This window comes from Pseudophryne corroboree, unplaced genomic scaffold (genome assembly GCF_028390025.1).
Source record: "Pseudophryne corroboree isolate aPseCor3 unplaced genomic scaffold, aPseCor3.hap2 scaffold_639, whole genome shotgun sequence".
Taxonomy (NCBI): domain Eukaryota; kingdom Metazoa; phylum Chordata; class Amphibia; order Anura; family Myobatrachidae; genus Pseudophryne; species Pseudophryne corroboree.
In genome coordinates this window covers 295,806-316,206 of record NW_026970228.1, presented here as the reverse complement: position 1 = coordinate 316,206, position 20,401 = coordinate 295,806, and the positions used below count along the sequence as shown (strand labels likewise).

General features: G+C 34.3%; 1 non-coding gene across 1 annotated transcript; it reads left to right on the top strand.

Annotated features, from left to right (window-relative positions):
* Positions 1 to 446: 446 nt before the first annotated feature.
* TRNAS-ACU (transfer RNA serine (anticodon ACU)) lies at positions 447 to 520 on the top strand. The gene has a single exon. It is a non-coding gene; the product is annotated as a tRNA-Ser (tRNA).
* Positions 521 to 20,401: the final 19,881 nt, after the last annotated feature.

Genomic DNA, 20,401 nt, shown 5'->3' with positions numbered 1-20,401 from the left:
TTTGTCAATTACCATTTTAATAATAGGGTAAAGAAAATTAAGTGGATTTTTGAAAGAAAACTATACTGTCAATATACTATTAAAACAAATTAAAATGGTAAAAGTTATTGTACTTTAAGTAAAAATAAAAGAGCAAAAATATCAATCCCAGTTTTGATTACTTAAATTAACAAAAAAAAATGCATATAGCAAAGGATAGTTTCAATCTGCCTACCTCTGGGTTATGGGCCCAGCATGCTTCCATTGCAGTACTCTGCTGCACATGTAAGTGCAAGAGATCCTGAAGCACTCACTCATCATGGGAAAGTACCAATGTGTTTCTTCGTTGGTTGATCTAAGAAACATCTTACAAAAACTCTCCAGATTATTGACTTTTTAAAGTTTTTCTAGGAAACGTTCTAGATGTATGCTTATTAGCCTTTGTCAGTATGTACTTTTTACAAAGAGTCTCTGTGGTGCAATCGGTTAGTGTGTCTGGCTACTAACCAAAAGGTTGGTGGTTCAATCCCACCCAGGGACGTAATTGACCTTGTTATCAGATTTTGGTGATCTTTAAGTAGACAAGTCAAAATTTCAAACCCCCTGTTATGGTGTAGGGTACCTGGCCTTCTCTGATGTAATCAGAGTTAGATTTTATTCAGTGATTTTATAAAAACAGATAGGAAGCACAATTCAGCAGTGGGTTGCAGAGAAAAAGAAATATGCTGGCAAAAAAAATCCAATTGAGTGATTAAACAGCTCTTCATTTTCTGGCTTTATTTTTATGCTAACAAATTTGTTCTCTGAAAAGTGTCCACAAAGCCAAGTCTCTGATTAACACCTTTGTAAGGATGGTTTTTAACCTATTACTAAATTAAACTTGCTTCATTGGAAAGGCAGCAAGATGCATCCTCATTTCAATGTCTACTGAAATAATACAGGTTGACACCAGGAAACATTAACGCCACTGCATCCTTGCTGCTTTCTCATGTGGAAGTCTGTTTAATGTGAAAACAAGGTGATATCTAATTAGCACACAGGTAAGGAATTAAGAAAATCTTTATTTAAGGGTGAAAATGTTTCTCACAAAATCGTTGCCCCAATGCATCATTGAAATTCAAGCTGGAAAGATGATTTTAATATATCACTTGTACATTTTGTATTGCTCTTCTGGTGACAATGTAGTTTGTTTTTGTAAATTACCATTTTAATAATAGGGTAAAGAAAATTAAGTGGATTTTTGAAAGAAAACAATACTGTCAATATACTATTAAAACAAATTTAAATGGTAAAAGTTATTGTACTGTAAGTAAAAATAAAAGAGCCAACATATCAATCCCAGTTTTGGATTACTTTAATTAAAAAAAAAAAATGCATATAGCAGAGGATAGTTTCAATCTGCCTACCTCTGGGTTATGTGCCCAGCATGCTTCCATTGCTGTACTCTGCTGCACATGTAAGTGCAATAGATCCTGAAGCACTCACTCATCCTGGGAAAGTACCAATGTGTTTCTTCGTTGGTTGATGGAAGAAACATCTTACAAAAACTCTCCAGATTATTGACTTTTTAAAGTTTTTCTAGGAAACGTTTTAGATGAATGCTTATTAGCCTTTGTCAGTATGTACTTTTGCAAAGTGTCTCTGTGGCGCAATCAGTTAGTGTGTATGGCTATTAACCAAAAGGTTGGTGGTTCAATCCCACCCAGGGACGTAATTGACCTTGTTATCAGATTTTGGTGATCTTTAAGTAGACAAGTCAAAATTTCAAACCCCCTCTTATGGTGTAGGGTACCTGGCCTTCTCTGATGTAATCAGAGTTAGATTTGATTCAGTGATTTTATAAAAACAGCTAGGAAGCACAATTTAGCAGTGGGTTGCAGAGAAAAAGAAATATGCTGGCAAAAAAATCCAATTGAGTGATTAAACAGCTCTTCATTTTCTGGCTTTATTTTTATGCTAACAAATTTGTTCTCTGAAAAGTGTCCACAAAGCCAAGTCTCTGATTAACACCTTTGTAAGGATGGTTTTTCACCTATTACTAAATTAAACTTGCTTCATTGGAAAGGCAGCAAGATGCATCCTCATTTCAATGTCTACTGAAATAATACAGGTTGACACCAGGAAACATTAACGCCACTGCATCCTTGCTGCTTTCTCATGTGGAAGTCTGTTTAATGTGAAAACAAGGTGATATCTAATTAGCACACAGGTAAGGAATTAAGAAAATCTTTATTTAAGGGTGAAAATGTTTCTCACAAAATCGTTGCCCCAATGCATCATTGAAATTCAAGCTGGAAAGATGATTTTAATATATCACTTGTACATTTTGTATTGCTCTTCTGGTGACAATGTAGTTTGTTTTTGTCAATTACCATTTTAATAATAGGGTAAAGAAAATTAAGTGGATTTTTAAAAGAAAACAATACTTTCAATATACTATTAAAACAAATTAAAATAGTAAAAGTTATTGTACTTTAATGAAAAATAAAAGAGCAAAAATATCAATCCCAGTTTTGATTACTTAAATTAACAAAAAAAATGCATATAGCAAAGGATAGTTTCAATCTGCCTACCTCTGGGTTATGGGCCCAGCATGCTTCCATTGCAGTACTCTGCTGCACATGTAAGTGCAAGAGATCCTGAAGCACTCACTCATCATGGGAAAGTACCAATGTGTTTCTTCGTTGGTGGATGGAAGAAACATCTTACAAAAACTCTCCAGATTATTGACTTTTTAAAGTTTTTCTAGGAAACGTTTTAGATGAATGCTTATTAGCCTTTGTCAGTATGTACTTTTGAAAAGTGTCTCTGTGGTGCAATCAGTTAGTGTGTACGGCTATAAACCAAAAGGTTGGTGGTTCAATCCCACCCAGGGACGTAATTGACCTTGTTATCAGATTTTGGTGATCTTTAAGTAGACAAGTCAAAATTTCAAACCCCCTCTTATGGTGTAGGGTACCTGGCCTTCTCTGATGTAATCAGAGTTAGATTTGATTCAGTGATTTTATAAAAACAGCTAGGAAGCACAATTTAGCAGTGGGTTGCAGAGAAAAAGAAATATGCTGGCAAAAAAATCCAATTGAGTGATTAAACAGCTCTTCATTTTCTGGCTTTATTTTTATGCTAACAAATTTGTTCTCTGAAAAGTGTCCACAAAGCCAAGTCTCTGATTAACACCTTTGTAAGGATGGTTTTTCACCTATTACTAAATTAAACTTGCTTCATTGGAAAGGCAGCAAGATGCATCCTCATTTCAATGTCTACTGAAATAATACAGGTTGACACCAGGAAACATTAACGCCACTGCATCCTTGCTGCTTTCTCATGTGGAAGTCTGTTTAATGTGAAAACAAGGTGATATCTAATTAGCACACAGGTAAGGAATTAAGAAAATCTTTATTTAAGGGTGAAAATGTTTCTCACAAAATCGTTGCCCCAATGCATCATTGAAATTCAAGCTGGAAAGATGATTTTAATATATCACTTGTACATTTTGTATTGCTCTTCTGGTGACAATGTAGTTTGTTTTTGTCAATTACCATTTTAATAATAGGGTAAAGAAAATTAAGTGGATTTTTAAAAGAAAACAATACTTTCAATATACTATTAAAACAAATTAAAATAGTAAAAGTTATTGTACTTTAATGAAAAATAAAAGAGCAAAAATATCAATCCCAGTTTTGATTACTTAAATTAACAAAAAAAATGCATATAGCAAAGGATAGTTTCAATCTGCCTACCTCTGGGTTATGGGCCCAGCATGCTTCCATTGCAGTACTCTGCTGCACATGTAAGTGCAAGAGATCCTGAAGCACTCACTCATCATGGGAAAGTACCAATGTGTTTCTTCGTTGGTGGATGGAAGAAACATCTTACAAAAACTCTCCAGATTATTGACTTTTTAAAGTTTTTCTAGGAAACGTTTTAGATGAATGCTTATTAGCCTTTGTCAGTATGTACTTTTGAAAAGTGTCTCTGTGGTGCAATCAGTTAGTGTGTACGGCTATAAACCAAAAGGTTGGTGGTTCAATCCCACCCAGGGACGTAATTGACCTTGTTATCAGATTTTGGTGATCTTTAAGTAGACAAGTCAAAATTTCAAACCCCCTCTTATGGTGTAGGGTACCTGGCCTTCTCTGATGTAATCAGAGTTAGATTTGATTCAGTGATTTTATAAAAACAGCTAGGAAGCACAATTTAGCAGTGGGTTGCAGAGAAAAAGAAATATGCTGGCAAAAAAATCCAATTGAGTGATTAAACAGCTCTTAATTTTCTGGCTTTATTTTTATGCTAACAAATTTGTTCTTTGAAAAGTGTCCACAAAGCCAAGTCTCTGATTAACACCTTTGTTAGGATGGTTTTTCACCTATTACTAAATTAAATTTGCTTCATTGGAAAGGCAGCAAGATGCATCCTCATTTCAATGTCTACTGAAATAATACAGGTTGACACAAGGAAACATTAACGCCACTGCATCCTTGCTGCTTTCTCATGTGGAAGTCTGTTTAATGTGAAAACAAGGTGATATCTAATTAGCACACAGGTAAGGAATTAAGAAAATCTTTATTTAAGGGTGAAGATGTTTCTCACAAAATCGTTGCCCCAATGCATCATTGAAATTCAAGCTGGAAAGATGATTTTAATATATCATTTGTACATTTTGTATTGCTCTTCTGGTGACAATGTAGTTTGTTTTTGTCAATTACCCTTTTAATAATAGGGTAAAGAAAATTAAGTGGATTTTTTAAAGAAAACTATACTGTCAATATACTATTAAAACAAATTAAAATGGTAAAAGTTATTGTACTTTAAGTAAAAATAAAAGAGCAAAAATATCAATCCCAGTTTTGATTTCTTAAATTAACAAAAAAAAATGCATATAGCAAAGGATAGTTTCAATCTGCCTACCTCTGGGTTATGGGCCCAGCATGCTTCCATTGCAGTACTCTGCTGCACATGTAAGTGCAAGAGATCCTGAAGCACTCAGTCATCATGGGAAAGTACCAATGTGTTTCTTCGTTGGTTGATGGAAGAAACATCTTACAAAAACTCTCCAGATTATTGACTTTTTAAAGTTTTTCTAGGAAACGTTTTAGATGAATGCTTATTAGCCTTTGTCAGTATGTACTTTTGCAAAGTGTCTCTGTGGCGCAATCAGTTAGTGTATATGGCTATTAACCAAAAGGTTGGTGGTTCAATCCCACCCAGGGACGTAATTGACCTTGTTATCAGATTTTGGTGATCTTTAAGTAGACAAGTCAAAATTTCAAACCCCCTCTTATGGTGTAGGGTACCTGGCCTTCTCTGATGTAATCAGAGTTAGATTTGATTCAGTGATTTTATAAAAACAGCTAGGAAGCACAATTTAGCAGTGGGTTGCAGAGAAAAAGAAATATGCTGGCAAAAAAATCCAATTGAGTGATTAAACAGCTCTTAATTTTCTGGCTTTATTTTTATGCTAACAAATTTGTTCTTTGAAAAGTGTCCACAAAGCCAAGTCTCTGATTAACACCTTTGTAGGGATGGTTTTTAACCTATTACTAAATTAAATTTGCTTCATTGGAAAGGCAGCAAGATGCATCCTCATTTCAATGTCTACTGAAATAATACGGGTTGACACAAGGAAACATTAACGCCACTGCATCCTTGCTGCTTTCTCATGTGGAAGTCTGTTTAATGTGAAAACAAGGTGATATCTAATTAGCACACAGGTAAGGAATTAAGAAAATCTTTATTTAAGGGTGAAGATGTTTCTCACAAAATCGTTGCCCCAATGCATCATTGAAATTCAAGCTGGAAAGATGATTTTAATTTATCACTTATACATTTTGTATTGCTCTTCTGGTGACAATGTAGTTTGTTTTTGTCAATTACCCTTTTAATAATAGGGTAAAGAAAATTAAGTGGATTTTTTAAAGAAAACTATACTGTCAATATACTATTAAAACAAATTAAAATGGTAAAAGTTATTGTACTTTAAGTAAAAATAAAAGAGCAAAAATATCAATCCCAGTTTTGATTACTTAAATTAACAAAAAAAAATGCATATAGCAAAGGATAGTTTCAATCTGCCTACCTCTGGGTTATGGGCCCAGCATGCTTCCATTGCAGTACTCTGCTGCACATGTAAGTGCAAGAGATCCTGAAGCACTCAGTCATCATGGGAAAGTACCAATGTGTTTCTTCGTTGGTTGATGGAAGAAACATCTTACAAAAACTCTCCAGATTATTGACTTTTTAAAGTTTTTCTAGGAAACGTTTTAGATGAATGCTTATTAGCCTTTGTCAGTATGTACTTTTGCTAAGTGTCTCTGTGGCGCAATCAGTTAGTGTATATGGCTATTAACCAAAAGGTTGGTGGTTCAATCCCACCCAGGGACGTAATTGACCTTGTTATCAGATTTTGGTGATCTTTAAGTAGACAAGTCAAAATTTCAAACCCCCTCTTATGGTGTAGGGTACCTGGCCTTCTCTGATGTAATCAGAGTTAGATTTGATTCAGTGATTTTATAAAAACAGCTAGGAAGCACAATTTAGCAGTGGGTTGCAGAGAAAAAGAAATATGCTTGCAAAAAAATCCAATTGAGTGATTAAACAGCTCTTCATTTTCTGGCTTTATTTTTATGCTAACAAATTTGTTCTCTGAAAAGTGTCCACAAAGCCAAGTCTCTGATTAACACCTTTGTAAGGATGGTTTTTCACCTATTACTAAATTAAACTTGCTTCATTGGAAAGGCAGCAAGATGCATCCTCATTTCAATGTCTACTGAAATAATACAGGTTGACACCAGGAAACATTAACGCCACTGCATCCTTGCTGCTTTCTCATGTGGAAGTCTGTTTAATGTGAAAACAAGGTGATATCTAATTAGCACACAGGTAAGGAATTAAGAAAATCTTTATTTAAGGGTGAAAATGTTTCTCACAAAATCGTTGCCCCAATGCATCATTGAAATTCAAGCTGGAAAGATGATTTTAATATATCACTTGTACATTTTGTATTGCTCTTCTGGTGACAATGTAGTTTGTTTTTGTCAATTACCATTTTAATAATAGGGTAAAGAAAATTAAGTGGATTTTTAAAAGAAAACAATACTTTCAATATACTATTAAAACAAATTAAAATGGTAAAAGTTATTGTACTTTAATGAAAAATAAAAGATCAAAAATATCAATCCCAGTTTTGGATTACTTTAATTAACAAAAAAAATGCATATAGCAGAGGATAGTTTTAATCTGCCTACCTCTGGGTTATGGGCCCAGCATGCTTCCATTGCAGTACTCTGCTGCACATGTAAGTGCAAGAGATCCTGAAGCACTCACTCATCATGGGAAAGTACCAATGTGTTTCTTCGTTGGTGGATGGAAGAAACATCTTACAAAAACTCTCCAGATTATTGACTTTTTAAAGTTTTTCTAGGAAACGTTTTAGATGAATGCTTATTAGCCTTTGTCAGTATGTACTTTTGCAAAGTGTCTCTGTGGCGCAATCAGTTAGTGTGTACAGCTATAAACCAAAAGGTTGGTGGTTCAATCCCACCCAGGGACGTAATTGACCTTGTTATCAGATTTTGGTGATCTTTAAGTAGACAAGTCAAAATTTCAAACCCCCTCTTATGGTGTAGGGTACCTGGCCTTCTCTGATGTAATCAGAGTTAGATTTGATTCAGTGATTTTATAAAAACAGCTAGGAAGCACAATTTAGCAGTGGGTTGCAGAGAAAAAGAAATATGCTGGCAAAAAAATCCAATTGAGTGATTAAACAGCTCTTAATTTTCTGGATTTATTTTTATGCTAACAAATTTGTTCTTTGAAAAGTGTCCACAAAGCCAAGTCTCTGATTAACACCTTTGTAGGGATGGTTTTTAACCTATTACTAAATTAAATTTGCTTCATTGGAAAGGCAGCAAGATGCATCCTCATTTCAATGTCTACTGAAATAATACGGGTTGACACAAGGAAACATTAACGCCACTGCATCCTTGCTGCTTTCTCATGTGGAAGTCTGTTTAATGTGAAAACAAGGTGATATCTAATTAGCACACAGGTAAGGAATTAAGAAAATCTTTATTTAAGGGTGAAGATGTTTCTCACAAAATCGTTGCCCCAATGCATCATTGAAATTCAAGCTGGAAAGATGATTTTAATTTATCACTTATACATTTTGTATTGCTCTTCTGGTGACAATGTAGTTTGTTTTTGTCAATTACCCTTTTAATAATAGGGTAAAGAAAATTAAGTGGATTTTTTAAAGAAAACTATACTGTCAATATACTATTAAAACAAATTAAAATGGTAAAAGTTATTGTACTTTAAGTAAAAATAAAAGAGCAAAAATATCAATCCCAGTTTTGATTACTTAAATTAACAAAAAAAAATGCATATAGCAAAGGATAGTTTCAATCTGCCTACCTCTGGGTTATGGGCCCAGCATGCTTCCATTGCAGTACTCTGCTGCACATGTAAGTGCAAGAGATCCTGAAGCACTCAGTCATCATGGGAAAGTACCAATGTGTTTCTTCGTTGGTTGATGGAAGAAACATCTTACAAAAACTCTCCAGATTATTGACTTTTTAAAGTTTTTCTAGGAAACGTTTTAGATGAATGCTTATTAGCCTTTGTCAGTATGTACTTTTGCTAAGTGTCTCTGTGGCGCAATCAGTTAGTGTATATGGCTATTAACCAAAAGGTTGGTGGTTCAATCCCACCCAGGGACGTAATTGACCTTGTTATCAGATTTTGGTGATCTTTAAGTAGACAAGTCAAAATTTCAAACCCCCTCTTATGGTGTAGGGTACCTGGCCTTCTCTGATGTAATCAGAGTTAGATTTGATTCAGTGATTTTATAAAAACAGCTAGGAAGCACAATTTAGCAGTGGGTTGCAGAGAAAAAGAAATATGCTTGCAAAAAAATCCAATTGAGTGATTAAACAGCTCTTCATTTTCTGGCTTTATTTTTATGCTAACAAATTTGTTCTCTGAAAAGTGTCCACAAAGCCAAGTCTCTGATTAACACCTTTGTAAGGATGGTTTTTCACCTATTACTAAATTAAACTTGCTTCATTGGAAAGGCAGCAAGATGCATCCTCATTTCAATGTCTACTGAAATAATACAGGTTGACACCAGGAAACACTAACGCCACTGCATCCTTGCTGCTTTCTCATGTGGAAGTCTGTTTAATGTGAAAACAAGGTGATATCTAATTAGCACACAGGTAAGGAATTAATAAAATCTTTATTTAAGGGTGAAAATGTTTCTCACAAAATCGTTGCCCCAATGCATCATTGAAATTCAAGCTGGAAAGATGATTTTAATATATCACTTGTACATTTTGTATTGCTCTTCTGGTGACAATGTAGTTTGTTTTTGTCAATTACCATTTTAATAATAGGGTAAAGAAAATTAAGTGGATTTTTAAAAGAAAACAATACTTTCAATATACTATTAAAACAAATTAAAATGGTAAAAGTTATTGTACTTTAATGAAAAATAAAAGATCAAAAATATCAATCCCAGTTTTGGATTACTTTAATTAACAAAAAAAATGCATATAGCAGAGGATAGTTTTAATCTGCCTACCTCTGGGTTATGGGCCCAGCATGCTTCCATTGCAGTACTCTGCTGCACATGTAAGTGCAAGAGATCCTGAAGCACTCACTCATCATGGGAAAGTACCAATGTGTTTCTTCGTTGGTGGATGGAAGAAACATCTTACAAAAACTCTCCAGATTATTGACTTTTTAAAGTTTTTCTAGGAAACGTTTTAGATGAATGCTTATTAGCCTTTGTCAGTATGTACTTTTGCAAAGTGTCTCTGAGGCGCAATCAGTTAGTGTGTACGGCTATAAACTAAAAGGTTGGTGGTTCAATCCCACCCAGGGACGTAATTGACCTTGTTATCAGATTTTGGTGATCTTTAAGTAGACAAGTCAAAATTTCAAACCCCCTGTTATGGTGTAGGGTACCTGACCTTTTCTGATGTAATCAGAGTTAGATTTGATTCAGTGATTTAATAAAAACAGCTAGGAAGCACAATTTAGCAGTGGGTTGCAGAGAAAAAGAAATATGCTGGCAAAAAAATCCAATTGAGTGATTAAACAGCTCTTCATTTTCTGGCTTTATTTTTATGCTAACAAATTTGTTCTCTGAAAAGTGTCCACAAAGCCAAGTCTCTGATTAACACCTTTGTAAGGATGGTTTTTCACCTATTACTAAATTAAACTTGCTTCATTGGAAAGGCAGCAAGATGCATCCTCATTTCAATGTCTACTGAAATAATACAGGTTGACACCAGGAAACATTAACGCCACTGCATCCTTGCTGCTTTCTCATGTGGAAGTCTGTTTAATGTGAAAACAAGGTGATATCTAATTAGCACACAGGTAAGGAATTAAGAAAATCTTTATTTAAGGGTGAAAATGTTTCTCACAAAATCGTTGCCCCAATGCATCATTGAAATTCAAGCTGGAAAGATGATTTTAATATATCACTTGTACATTTTGTATTGCTCTTCTGGTGACAATGTAGTTTGTTTTTGTCAATTACCATTTTAATAATAGGGTAAAGAAAATTAAGTGGATTTTTAAAAGAAAACAATACTTTCAATATACTATTAAAACAAATTAAAATAGTAAAAGTTATTGTACTTTAATGAAAAATAAAAGAGCAAAAATATCAATCCCAGTTTTGATTACTTAAATTAACAAAAAAAATGCATATAGCAAAGGATAGTTTCAATCTGCCTACCTCTGGGTTATGGGCCCAGCATGCTTCCATTGCAGTACTCTGCTGCACATGTAAGTGCAAGAGATCCTGAAGCACTCACTCATCATGGGAAAGTACCAATGTGTTTCTTCGTTGGTGGATGGAAGAAACATCTTACAAAAACTCTCCAGATTATTGACTTTTTAAAGTTTTTCTAGGAAACGTTTTAGATGAATGCTTATTAGCCTTTGTCAGTATGTACTTTTGAAAAGTGTCTCTGTGGTGCAATCAGTTAGTGTGTACGGCTATAAACCAAAAGGTTGGTGGTTCAATCCCACCCAGGGACGTAATTGACCTTGTTATCAGATTTTGGTGATCTTTAAGTAGACAAGTCAAAATTTCAAACCCCCTCTTATGGTGTAGGGTACCTGGCCTTCTCTGATGTAATCAGAGTTAGATTTGATTCAGTGATTTTATAAAAACAGCTAGGAAGCACAATTTAGCAGTGGGTTGCAGAGAAAAAGAAATATGCTGGCAAAAAAATCCAATTGAGTGATTAAACAGCTCTTAATTTTCTGGCTTTATTTTTATGCTAACAAATTTGTTCTTTGAAAAGTGTCCACAAAGCCAAGTCTCTGATTAACACCTTTGTTAGGATGGTTTTTCACCTATTACTAAATTAAATTTGCTTCATTGGAAAGGCAGCAAGATGCATCCTCATTTCAATGTCTACTGAAATAATACGGGTTGACACAAGGAAACATTAACGCCACTGCATCCTTGCTGCTTTCTCATGTGGAAGTCTGTTTAATGTGAAAACAAGGTGATATCTAATTAGCACACAGGTAAGGAATTAAGAAAATCTTTATTTAAGGGTGAAGATGTTTCTCACAAAATCGTTGCCCCAATGCATCATTGAAATTCAAGCTGGAAAGATGATTTTAATATATCATTTGTACATTTTGTATTGCTCTTCTGGTGACAATGTAGTTTGTTTTTGTCAATTACCCTTTTAATAATAGGGTAAAGAAAATTAAGTGGATTTTTTAAAGAAAACTATACTGTCAATATACTATTAAAACAAATTAAAATGGTAAAAGTTATTGTACTTTAAGTAAAAATAAAAGAGCAAAAATATCAATCCCAGTTTTGATTTCTTAAATTAACAAAAAAAAATGCATATAGCAAAGGATAGTTTCAATCTGCCTACCTCTGGGTTATGGGCCCAGCATGCTTCCATTGCAGTACTCTGCTGCACATGTAAGTGCAAGAGATCCTGAAGCACTCAGTCATCATGGGAAAGTACCAATGTGTTTCTTCGTTGGTTGATGGAAGAAACATCTTACAAAAACTCTCCAGATTATTGACTTTTTAAAGTTTTTCTAGGAAACGTTTTAGATGAATGCTTATTAGCCTTTGTCAGTATGTACTTTTGCAAAGTGTCTCTGTGGCGCAATCAGTTAGTGTATATGGCTATTAACCAAAAGGTTGGTGGTTCAATCCCACCCAGGGACGTAATTGACCTTGTTATCAGATTTTGGTGATCTTTAAGTAGACAAGTCAAAATTTCAAACCCCCTCTTATGGTGTAGGGTACCTGGCCTTCTCTGATGTAATCAGAGTTAGATTTGATTCAGTGATTTTATAAAAACAGCTAGGAAGCACAATTTAGCAGTGGGTTGCAGAGAAAAAGAAATATGCTGGCAAAAAAATCCAATTGAGTGATTAAACAGCTCTTAATTTTCTGGCTTTATTTTTATGCTAACAAATTTGTTCTTTGAAAAGTGTCCACAAAGCCAAGTCTCTGATTAACACCTTTGTAGGGATGGTTTTTAACCTATTACTAAATTAAATTTGCTTCATTGGAAAGGCAGCAAGATGCATCCTCATTTCAATGTCTACTGAAATAATACGGGTTGACACAAGGAAACATTAACGCCACTGCATCCTTGCTGCTTTCTCATGTGGAAGTCTGTTTAATGTGAAAACAAGGTGATATCTAATTAGCACACAGGTAAGGAATTAAGAAAATCTTTATTTAAGGGTGAAGATGTTTCTCACAAAATCGTTGCCCCAATGCATCATTGAAATTCAAGCTGGAAAGATGATTTTAATTTATCACTTATACATTTTGTATTGCTCTTCTGGTGACAATGTAGTTTGTTTTTGTCAATTACCCTTTTAATAATAGGGTAAAGAAAATTAAGTGGATTTTTTAAAGAAAACTATACTGTCAATATACTATTAAAACAAATTAAAATGGTAAAAGTTATTGTACTTTAAGTAAAAATAAAAGAGCAAAAATATCAATCCCAGTTTTGATTACTTAAATTAACAAAAAAAAATGCATATAGCAAAGGATAGTTTCAATCTGCCTACCTCTGGGTTATGGGCCCAGCATGCTTCCATTGCAGTACTCTGCTGCACATGTAAGTGCAAGAGATCCTGAAGCACTCAGTCATCATGGGAAAGTACCAATGTGTTTCTTCGTTGGTTGATGGAAGAAACATCTTACAAAAACTCTCCAGATTATTGACTTTTTAAAGTTTTTCTAGGAAACGTTTTAGATGAATGCTTATTAGCCTTTGTCAGTATGTACTTTTGCTAAGTGTCTCTGTGGCGCAATCAGTTAGTGTATATGGCTATTAACCAAAAGGTTGGTGGTTCAATCCCACCCAGGGACGTAATTGACCTTGTTATCAGATTTTGGTGATCTTTAAGTAGACAAGTCAAAATTTCAAACCCCCTCTTATGGTGTAGGGTACCTGGCCTTCTCTGATGTAATCAGAGTTAGATTTGATTCAGTGATTTTATAAAAACAGCTAGGAAGCACAATTTAGCAGTGGGTTGCAGAGAAAAAGAAATATGCTTGCAAAAAAATCCAATTGAGTGATTAAACAGCTCTTCATTTTCTGGCTTTATTTTTATGCTAACAAATTTGTTCTCTGAAAAGTGTCCACAAAGCCAAGTCTCTGATTAACACCTTTGTAAGGATGGTTTTTCACCTATTACTAAATTAAACTTGCTTCATTGGAAAGGCAGCAAGATGCATCCTCATTTCAATGTCTACTGAAATAATACAGGTTGACACCAGGAAACATTAACGCCACTGCATCCTTGCTGCTTTCTCATGTGGAAGTCTGTTTAATGTGAAAACAAGGTGATATCTAATTAGCACACAGGTAAGGAATTAAGAAAATCTTTATTTAAGGGTGAAAATGTTTCTCACAAAATCGTTGCCCCAATGCATCATTGAAATTCAAGCTGGAAAGATGATTTTAATATATCACTTGTACATTTTGTATTGCTCTTCTGGTGACAATGTAGTTTGTTTTTGTCAATTACCATTTTAATAATAGGGTAAAGAAAATTAAGTGGATTTTTAAAAGAAAACAATACTTTCAATATACTATTAAAACAAATTAAAATGGTAAAAGTTATTGTACTTTAATGAAAAATAAAAGATCAAAAATATCAATCCCAGTTTTGGATTACTTTAATTAACAAAAAAAATGCATATAGCAGAGGATAGTTTTAATCTGCCTACCTCTGGGTTATGGGCCCAGCATGCTTCCATTGCAGTACTCTGCTGCACATGTAAGTGCAAGAGATCCTGAAGCACTCATTCATCATGGGAAAGTACCAATGTGTTTCTTCGTTGGTGGATGGAAGAAACATCTTACAAAAACTCTCCAGATTATTGACTTTTTAAAGTTTTTCTAGGAAACGTTTTAGATGAATGCTTATTAGCCTTTGTCAGTATGTACTTTTGCAAAGTGTCTCTGTGGCGCAATCAGTTAGTGTGTACAGCTATAAACCAAAAGGTTGGTGGTTCAATCCCACCCAGGGACGTAATTGACCTTGTTATCAGATTTTGGTGATCTTTAAGTAGACAAGTCAAAATTTCAAACCCCCTCTTATGGTGTAGGGTACCTGGCCTTCTCTGATGTAATCAGAGTTAGATTTGATTCAGTGATTTTATAAAAACAGCTAGGAAGCACAATTTAGCAGTGGGTTGCAGAGAAAAAGAAATATGCTGGCAAAAAAATCCAATTGAGTGATTAAACAGCTCTTAATTTTCTGGATTTATTTTTATGCTAACAAATTTGTTCTTTGAAAAGTGTCCACAAAGCCAAGTCTCTGATTAACACCTTTGTAGGGATGGTTTTTAACCTATTACTAAATTAAATTTGCTTCATTGGAAAGGCAGCAAGATGCATCCTCATTTCAATGTCTACTGAAATAATACGGGTTGACACAAGGAAACATTAACGCCACTGCATCCTTGCTGCTTTCTCATGTGGAAGTCTGTTTAATGTGAAAACAAGGTGATATCTAATTAGCACACAGGTAAGGAATTAAGAAAATCTTTATTTAAGGGTGAAGATGTTTCTCACAAAATCGTTGCCCCAATGCATCATTGAAATTCAAGCTGGAAAGATGATTTTAATTTATCACTTATACATTTTGTATTGCTCTTCTGGTGACAATGTAGTTTGTTTTTGTCAATTACCCTTTTAATAATAGGGTAAAGAAAATTAAGTGGATTTTTTAAAGAAAACTATACTGTCAATATACTATTAAAACAAATTAAAATGGTAAAAGTTATTGTACTTTAAGTAAAAATAAAAGAGCAAAAATATCAATCCCAGTTTTGATTACTTAAATTAACAAAAAAAAATGCATATAGCAAAGGATAGTTTCAATCTGCCTACCTCTGGGTTATGGGCCCAGCATGCTTCCATTGCAGTACTCTGCTGCACATGTAAGTGCAAGAGATCCTGAAGCACTCAGTCATCATGGGAAAGTACCAATGTGTTTCTTCGTTGGTTGATGGAAGAAACATCTTACAAAAACTCTCCAGATTATTGACTTTTTAAAGTTTTTCTAGGAAACGTTTTAGATGAATGCTTATTAGCCTTTGTCAGTATGTACTTTTGCTAAGTGTCTCTGTGGCGCAATCAGTTAGTGTATATGGCTATTAACCAAAAGGTTGGTGGTTCAATCCCACCCAGGGACGTAATTGACCTTGTTATCAGATTTTGGTGATCTTTAAGTAGACAAGTCAAAATTTCAAACCCCCTCTTATGGTGTAGGGTACCTGGCCTTCTCTGATGTAATCAGAGTTAGATTTGATTCAGTGATTTTATAAAAACAGCTAGGAAGCACAATTTAGCAGTGGGTTGCAGAGAAAAAGAAATATGCTTGCAAAAAAATCCAATTGAGTGATTAAACAGCTCTTCATTTTCTGGCTTTATTTTTATGCTAACAAATTTGTTCTCTGAAAAGTGTCCACAAAGCCAAGTCTCTGATTAACACCTTTGTAAGGATGGTTTTTCACCTATTACTAAATTAAACTTGCTTCATTGGAAAGGCAGCAAGATGCATCCTCATTTCAATGTCTACTGAAATAATACAGGTTGACACCAGGAAACATTAACGCCACTGCATCCTTGCTGCTTTCTCATGTGGAAGTCTGTTTAATGTGAAAACAAGGTGATATCTAATTAGCACACAGGTAAGGAATTAATAAAATCTTTATTTAAGGGTGAAAATGTTTCTCACAAAATCGTTGCCCCAATGCATCATTGAAATTCAAGCTGGAAAGATGATTTTAATATATCACTTGTACATTTTGTATTGCTCTTCTGGTGACAATGTAGTTTGTTTTTGTCAATTACCATTTTAATAATAGGGTAAAGAAAATTAAGTGGATTTTTAAAAGAAAACAATACTTTCAATATACTATTAAAACAAATTAAAATGGTAAAAGTTATTGTACTTTAATGAAAAATAAAAGATCAAAAATATCAATCCCAGTTTTGGATTACTTTAATTAACAAAAAAAATGCATATAGCAGAGGATAGTTTTAATCTGCCTACCTCTGGGTTATGGGCCCAGCATGCTTCCATTGCAGTACTCTGCTGCACATGTAAGTGCAAGAGATCCTGAAGCACTCACTCATCATGGGAAAGTACCAATGTGTTTCTTCGTTGGTGGATGGAAGAAACATCTTACAAAAACTCTCCAGATTATTGACTTTTTAAAGTTTTTCTAGGAAACGTTTTAGATGAATGCTTATTAGCCTTTGTCAGTATGTACTTTTGCAAAGTGTCTCTGAGGCGCAATCAGTTAGTGTGTACGGCTATAAACTAAAAGGTTGGTGGTTCAATCCCACCCAGGGACGTAATTGACCTTGTTATCAGATTTTGGTGATCTTTAAGTAGACAAGTCAAAATTTCAAACCCCCTCTTATGGTGTAGGGTACCTTGCTTTCTCTGATGTAATCAGAGTTAGATTTAATTCAGTGATTTTATAAAAACAGCTAGGAAGCACAATTTAGCAGTGGGTTGCAGAGAAAAAGAAATATGCTGGCAAAAAAATCCAATTGAGTAATTAAACAGCTCTTAATTTTCTGGCTTTATTTTTATGCTAACAAATTTGTTCTTTGAAAAGTGTCCACAAAGCCAAGTCTCTGATTAACACCTTTGTAGGGATGGTTTTTCACCTATTACTAAATTAAATTTGCTTCATTGGAAAGGCAGCAAGATGCATCCTCATTTCAATGTCTACTGAAATAATACGGGTTGACACAAGGAAACATTAACGCCACTGCATCCTTGCTGCTTTCTCATGTAGAAGTCTGTTTAATGTGAAAACAAGGTGATATCTAATTAGCACACAGGTAAGGAATTAAGAAAATCTTTATTTAAGGGTGAAGATGTTTCTCACAAAATCGTTGCCCCAATGCATCATTGAAATTCAAGCTGGAAAGATGATTTTAATATATCACTTGTACATTTTGTATTGCTCTTCTGGTGACAATGTAGTTTGTTTTTGTCAATTACCATTTTAATAATAGGGTAAAGAAAATTAAGTGGATTTTTGAAAGAAAACAATACTGTCAATATACTATTAAAACAAATTAAAATGGTAAAAGTTATTGTACTTTAAGTAAAAATAAAAGAGCCAAAATATCAATCCCAGTTTTGGATTACTTTAATTAACAAAAAAAAATGCATATAGCAGAGGATAGTTTCAATCTGCCTACCGCTGGGTTATGGGCCCAGCATGCTTCCATTGCTGTACTCTGCTGCACATGTAAGTGCAAGAGATCCTGAAGCACTCACTCATCATGGGAAAGTACCAATGTGTTTCTCGTTGGTTGATGGAAGAAACATTTTACAAAAACTCTCCAGATTATTGACTTTTTAAAGTTTTTCTAGGAAACGTTCTAGATGTATGCTTATTAGCCTTTGTCAGTATGTCCTTTTTGCGAAGTGTCTCTGTGGTGCAATCGGTTAGTGTGTCCGGCTACTAACCAAAAGGTTGGTGGTTCAATCCCACCCAGGGACGTAATTGACCTTGTTATCAGATTTTGGTGATCTTTAAGTAGACAAGTCAAAATTTCAAACCCCCTGTTATGGTGTAGGGTACCTGACCTTTTCTGATGTAATCAGAGTTAGATTTGATTCAGTGATTTAATAAAAACAGCTAGGAAGCACAATTTAGCAGTGGGTTGCAGAGAAAAAGAAATATGCTGGCAAAAAAAATCCAATTGAGTGATTAAACAGCTCATTTTCTGGCTTTATTTTTATGCTAACAAATTTGTTCTCTGAAAAGTGTCCACAAAGCCAAGTCTCTGATTAACACCTTTGTAGGGATGGTTTTTCACCTATTACTAAATTAAATTTGCTTCATTGGAAAGGCAGCAAGATGCATCCTCATTGCAATGTCTACTGAAATAATACGGGTTGACACAAGGAAACATTAACGCCACTGCATCCTTGCTGCTTTCTCATGTGGAAGTCTGTTTAATGTGAAAACAAGGTGATATCTAATTAGCACACAGGTAAGGAATTAAGAAAATCTTTATTTAAGGGTGAAAATGTTTCTCACAAAATCGTTGCCCCAATGCATCATTGAAATTCAAGCTGAAAAGATGATTTTAATATATCACTTGTACATTTTGTATTGCTCTTCTGATGACAATGTAGTTTGTTTTTGTCAATTACCATTTTAATAATAGGGTAAAGAAAATTAAGTGGATTTTTAAAAGAAAACAATACTTTCAATATACTATTAAAACAAATCAAAATGGTAAAAGTTATTGTACTTTAATGAAAAATAAAAGAGCAAAAATATCAATCCCAGTTTTGGATTACTTTAATTAACAAAAAAAATGCATATAGCAGAGGATAGTTTTAATCTGCCTACCTCTGGGTTATGGGCCCAGCATGCTTCCATTGCAGTACTCTGCTGCACATGTAAGTGCAAGAGATCCTGAAGCACTCACTCATCATGGGAAAGTACCAATGTGTTTCTTCGTTGGTGGATGGAAGAAACATCTTACAAAAACTCTCCAGATTATTGACTTTTTAAAGTTTTTCTAGGAAACGTTTTAGATGAATGCTTATTAGCCTTTGTCAGTATGTACTTTTGCAAAGTGTCTCTGTGGCGCAATCAGTTAGTGTGTACGGCTATAAACCAAAAGGTTGGTGGTTCAATCCTACCCAGGGACGTAATTGACCTTGTTATCAGATTTTGGTGATCTTTAAGTAGACAAGTCAAAATTTCAAACCCCCTCTTATGGTGTAGGGTACCTGGCCTTCTCTGATGTAATCAGAGTTAGATTTGATTCAGTGATTTTATAAAAACAGCTAGGAAGCACAATTTAGCAGTGGGTTGCAGAGAAAAAGAAATATGCTGGCAAAAAAAATCCAATTGAGTGATTAAACAGCTCTTAATTTTCTGGCTTTATTTTTATGCTAACAAATTTGTTCTTTGAAAAGTGTCCACAAAGCCAAGTCTCTGATTAACACCTTTGTAGGGATGGTTTTTAACCTATTACTAAATTAAATTTGCTTCATTGGAAAGGCAGCAAGATGCATCCTCATTTCAATGTCTACTGAAATAATACGGGTTGACACAAGGAAACATTAACGCCACTGCATCCTTGCTGCTTTCTCATGTGGAAGTCTGTTTAATGTGAAAACAAGGTGATATCTAATTAGCACACAATTAAGGAATTAAGAAAATCTTTATTTAAGGGTGAAGATGTTTCTCACAAAATCGTTGCCCCAATGCATCATTGAAAGTCAAGCTGGAAAGATGATTTTAATATATCACTTGTACATTTTGTATTGCTCTTCTGGTGACAATGTAGTTTGTTTTTGTCAATTACCCTTTTAATAATAGGGTAAAGAAAATTAAGTGGATTTTTTAAAGAAAACTATACTGTCAATATACTATTAAAACAAATTAAAATGGTAAAAGTTATTGTACTTTAAGTAAAAATAAAAGAGCAAAAATATCAATCCCAGTTTTGATTACTTAAATTAACAAAAAAATATGCATATAGCAAAGGATAGTTTCATTCTGCCTACCTCTGGGTTATGGGCCCAGCATGCTTCCATTGCAGTACTCTGCTGCACATGTAAGTGCAAGAGATCCTGAAGCACTCAGTCATCATGGGAAAGTACCAATGTGTTTCTTCGTTGGTTGATGGAAGAAACATCTTACAAAAACTCTCCAGATTATTGACTTTTTAAAGTTTTTCTAGGAAACGTTTTAGATGAATGCTTATTAGCCTTTGTCAGTATGTACTTTTGCAAAGTGTCTCTGTGGCGCAATCAGTTAGTGTATATGGCTATTAACCAAAAGGTTGGTGGTTCAATCCCACCCAGGGACGTAATTGACCTTGTTATCAGATTTTGG